At 31.2% G+C, this 5764-nt stretch overlaps 1 non-coding gene across 1 annotated transcript; it reads right to left on the bottom strand.

Annotated features, from left to right (window-relative positions):
- Nucleotides 1-638: 638 nt before the first annotated feature.
- Trnas-aga (transfer RNA serine (anticodon AGA)) lies at nt 639-720 on the bottom strand. Its single transcript has one exon. It is a non-coding gene; the product is annotated as a tRNA-Ser (tRNA).
- Between the last annotated feature and the right edge of the window lie 5044 nt (nt 721-5764).

Raw genomic sequence — 5764 nt, 5'->3', positions numbered from 1 at the left:
ATGGCATATTAAGGTAGCGCATCCGTAATGGACACTTTTTCAAATATAATACAAGATATTATGTTCTTAATCAGCATCATTTCACTGAACTACATGCAAATGTGTAGGTAAGCTTTCCATGCTATTTAAATAAAAATATTTTTCAAAACAACTCCCACGCTCGGCTTTTGTCCAGTTTATTTTCACCCCTGGGGTATATGTAAATTTCATAATTCATCAAAATTTCCAAATATGGTCATGCAGTTGGTGTGTACAGATGCAGTAAAGAGCGCCATTAAATGTAAATGGTTTCAGCCAAGCAAAAATTGGGTTGGTTAAAAACAAAGGTTGATAAAATTCAAAAAAAGTATCATTTAAGTAATATTTTGAACTTCGTTTTTATAGGTACAATATATACAGCAACAATATAAAAAATAGACAAATTTACCGTTTACTTTTTGAAATAAAAATAAAAATGCAACATGTATAATTTGTATTATCAGCAGTTAATCACCCAATTAAGCCATAACGTTGTTTTTATTTAAAAAAATTGAAGATTGTGCAAAACAATTGCAACATATTTAACAATAAAAATAGCTTATATGCTTTATTAAATCAAATTACATTAGAAAAGAAATAAAACGCGTCACAAAAGTATGCGTTGTCGGCAGGATTCAAACCTGCGCGGGAAGATACCAAAAGATTTCTAGTCTATCGCCTTAACCATTCGGCCACGACAACTTCGCATTAGTATCTGCTTAAATTAGATATCCATAAGTAAACAGGTAAAAAGGCTCTTCGAAGAAATCGCGGGAAATCTTTACGGGTGCGCTACCTTGATAAAACCGTGCTTTAACAGTCTCATAACCAACAAAATGAGAAAATGCCTTGGTCGACATATTTTGAAACGTTATTTCGTATAACACGGTATTCCAATTTACAACGGTTTCAATATAAAATTATATATAGAATACTAAGTACAAACTCCTTCGTATTTAAACGTGGGCATGCCAACAAAGCCAACTGTATGTTTATACACAATGACTGTAAAACCATTTACATTTATTTTGGGAATGTAAGAATGTCAATCTTTTAATATCATTTTTCTGGATGAAATCATGTTTGGACTTTCTAAATATGCCTTCCTTTATTTTGGGAAATCTACATACAAAGGATATTTTTAAACATTTATTTATTGATCTGATAAAAATGTTTATTTATAATCGTAAAATGAACAAATCTAAACCCACTTTGAAAGCAGCCAAATCGTATCAATCCGTACACTGCCTTCACTTAATGAAAGTAATTATTTTAATGTTTTTTGTTAAAGTAACGTATTAGAACTGCTGTTATAATGCTCCAGCAGTTACGATTAATGAAATTTCATCAATTAATTAGCAATACAAAAATTGTTTTTATTGTGATGATAAAGCTATTGAGTGTAAAATGTATAATATGTGTTCCCATATGCATATATGGCATGAACACTTTGTACGGTGGGGAGCGAGATGGCCTTTAAATAGAAAATTATGTGTGAGAAAAACAAGTATGTATCATTACTGTACGTGAAATTTAAAAAGAGACAGACTAAAAATACAAATATTGTCGGAGCATACGTTTATAGCAAGTTTCTTATTAAGAAGGAATCATTTTTAATAGAAAGGATGAATATTTTTTTTCACTATTTCTTTATTAATTTCGCATTTTAATCTTTTCAAAACGTTGTTTTATTATAAATCGACTGTTTGTTATATAACTAAAAACGAGTGTATATTGGCATCAAAACAAACTGTAAATGGTGAAACGACGCAAAACACCAATCTGAAAAATAAGCGCCAAAACAATCACATGCTTGTTCAGAAATACTATTGCTTAATGATGCTTAAAAAATGAAATAAAAATACAACTTCCGGCTTCCGGTGTAAACACTTTAAATTTAATCGGTAAATAGTTATGTTTGCCAAAATTTTTAAGTAACATTTGCTGGAAGCAAAAAGAAGAATTGTCTTATGGATAAATCAAATATGTACTTCCTCTACGAAGAAACAAGCCAAGCAGTCATACTAAAACACATATTTCAACGATCTGTTCTCAAAACGAAAAGCTGTATCAACTAACAGCACAAAGCGTCAAAAAACGTCCAGAACCTTTAAGCAAACTGATCCTAAGGACGAAAAACGACGCACGGACGGATCAAGTAGTGTTTGGTCTTTGTCTCAATACACATTTGAATCGCACAGAGCTGTTCCTGGTCTCAAAATGGCAAGCAGCAATACTCAAGTCGACACCCTTGATTCGACACTCATTGATAGCAACTGCATGAATAGCTAACCGTCTAGGGCATGTCATATAAATCCTAAGCTATCAGTTAATCATGTGTATCGGACCATCTTTACGTTTTGTCTCATTTGAGTCAGACACCAACATTCTTGACCTCCCTATCCACTCTGCAATAAGCCCCTATCACGATCAGAGCAACATTCTTACATGTAAATACAGGCTTTAACATCTAACGAATCGTGTATACCTTGAGAATCTCACTCCAACATGAAATCTTTAGGCCATCTGTATTTGAAAATATTGCCTCTTTATACAATGAGATAAATGCGCTGTAACATTATGTGTATTTTATTTCTGAAACTTCTTGATATAGAGTCCAGCTATGCATTCTTATTAATATGTGTTCAAATTACTTAAATATTGTTTATCCAATAATACTTATAGGTTATCAGACATTTCACTGTACTATACGGAGATATATTTAGACAAACACACAGTTTGAAGTCATATAACGGCGAGTCCAATATGGCTTCAAACTGTGTGCGAGTCCAAATATATGACGTATTGTATACTTTAAACGTCTCAAAAGCTTTTAAATCTTTATCCTTTTCTGAAGCTCTTTGTTTGATTTAAATTTAAATTTTGATTTTAAAAGGCTTTAATTGCATCAATGCTATTTTACAAGACAAGCGCCCATGTCAATCAATTTTGTACATTCGGATACTTTTTCCCGGTAAGGGCTTTTATCGTTATAAAACAATTGCTAAGTTCACTTGTACTCAACTTTCCAATATGTAAAAAATACAGACTTTTGGATCCAATACCGGAATATATTGGACGGTCACGTGGTACATATGAAGCATGCTCATTGGATTAATTTATTGGATATAGAATAATTAAAATATATTATGTTTATGTTATGAATAACAAATTAAATATGTTAATTTGACGAAATATTTATTTATTATGTTTTATCTTTATTGCTATCAATATGCTATGTAAATACATCATACGTTTACACCTTGTTCACTTAAATAAGACAATTGCTATTTGAAATGTTACTTATATGATTTACTGTCTTGTTAAATTTACCTAAGTTGGTTTGACTATATATATTGATGAATGCACATCTTAAAATAACTAGTAATTATGTAACGACTTTATATAAGGCTACATCGGTATTAAATGATGTATTTGTTATTCTATATAAGGTCGTTTTCGCTAATGATTAAACAAAAGTGAGTAAACATGGTTTGAATGCAATCGAATACTAAATATTTACAAACAAAAATCATATTTCGTTGAACAATTAGTGCAATTGTTGCAAAACAATAAATCTTAAGACATAGATATAACAAATTGTGTGTAAAGGACCACCAGTCATAAGTCATTATTGGACTTTCTAGAAATTACATTTCTAGTATCTTCTCTCAGCAGTCAATTGGGTATTGGTTATATGAATATCTCAGTACCTTCACAGTTGACTGTGAACATCAGTTTTCGCACGTCTCAGTATCAACAACAAAATCCAAGATGCCTGCGGAAGAACCGAATACTCTTCCTTAAATGTTTCGGGATTACAGAATTGATGTGAACAATTAACGCGTTAAAATAATTGATGAAAATATAGGAATGGATGCGAGTAGAAATGTTTCTCATGATCATGAAGGGGACAACCGTCAAATTCTTATTGGCATCATCTTTGTGTTGCTTATGTTCTTCGGTACACTTCTAAATTCATTAGTTATAGTAACATTTTATGCAGTACCGCGTCTTCGAACCCCAGTGAACTTCTTGATAATGGGATGCGTTGGACTAGACGTTGGAATGATTGTAATTGGTTATCCGTTTATAATTGTCCCTTGTTTTCGTGGACTGTGGGATTTCGGTGATGTTTGGTGCAAGTTGTATGGATTTTGTATGACCGTTCTTGCAGTGTCAAATATTTCTATACTTACGGCGATTGCAGTGAACCGTTATATTGTTATAATGGAGTTAAGTGTTGCAAAAGAAATCACAAAATCTCGCTCTATTATGATCATCATACTCTGTTTAATTTATGGAATACTTTGGGCAACGGCCCCGCTTGTAGGCTGGGGTAGTTTTGCAATGGAGCCTAACCGACTCACATGCGGACCGGACTGGAGGAACGAAGACATGTCCGTTAGATCGTATAATATATGTCTAATGGTAGCAATCCTGTGTATTCCTGGACTAATTATGTTCTTCTGCTACACAGGAATATTCCTTAAGGTATCTGTTACATATACATATTTCCTAGCTTTCGTTTCTAATTCGTGAATGTTCGTCTGAGAGTCTCGTTGTGCATATCTGCGAAATAAATTAATCTTATGCGGTGTCATATGATTAAGTGTGTATAGTGCATAACGTGTATTATCACATACTGTTTTAAAAAGATATCAGCTTATGTTTGTGTATTTATTATAGGCTGTGAATGCGGATGTATTATTGTGATCATTTATATGTAATAGTGCGTGTCTATGTGGTATTATCTGTTGTTGATGAGCGGGTTGATTGCATGATATATACGTTATTATGAGTTTCGTTTTAACAGTTATTTCAACAGATATTAGTTTTTTATTGTATGATACATGCGATTTGTTGTGTGCTATTGTATTTGGGATATGCCATCTATTTTGATATGAGAGTTGATGACATATGTTCTTATGCAATATCAGTCGGTATAACTGACATTATGCGTATTAAATTAAAAGCTTTCCAGCCATCAGCGTAAACCTTGTATTTCACGTTCGTTGCAACACATGTTTGTCTCTTGAAGCAACTCTTGCCCGTTTGCGTAGACTTCACGCTCCAGCAAAAAGTGCATTTTATATTTAAAGCCCCACTGTCAAAATACTGTAGTTATCAAAACGTTGTGCAAGTTAATATTATAAAATTCAAATTTTGACGTTTTGATAATTTTAAACCATGGTGGTATAGCAAAAATAATTAAGTTGTGTATAAGATACAATCAAAGTTGTAAAAATCAGATTTCAATATTAAACAAAGTGAGACTTGCATTACGAATATATTTTTTTGTTTCAAAATATTTATTCACAAAAATATACACATATAACAACACGCAGATCAATTATCAAGAATAGTCGTATACATTAACAGCAACAGTCATCTTAACATTCATTCGAAATATGTGGATCTGTATGTAACATTTCATCAATCATTTATTAATACATATATATATATATATATATATATATATATATATATATATATATATATATATATATATATATATATATATATATATATATATATATATATATATATATATGTGTATATATATATATATATATATATATATTATTGATTCAAATTATATTTATAACCCCTTACATAAATTTTGTATGACAATTTGCTAAGCATTTTTGTCAGATAATTGTATTCATGGTATATTCATAATGGCAAATGTTAAACAAATTTTGATAGAACATGTATACTGTGACCTATATTTCTTTTCCTGTAA

The sequence above is a fragment of the Dreissena polymorpha genome, chromosome 16 (genome assembly GCF_020536995.1).
Source record: "Dreissena polymorpha isolate Duluth1 chromosome 16, UMN_Dpol_1.0, whole genome shotgun sequence".
NCBI lineage: Eukaryota > Metazoa > Mollusca > Bivalvia > Myida > Dreissenidae > Dreissena > Dreissena polymorpha.
Note: the sequence above shows the minus strand (reverse complement) of the source record. Positions and strands in the feature narration are given on the sequence as shown.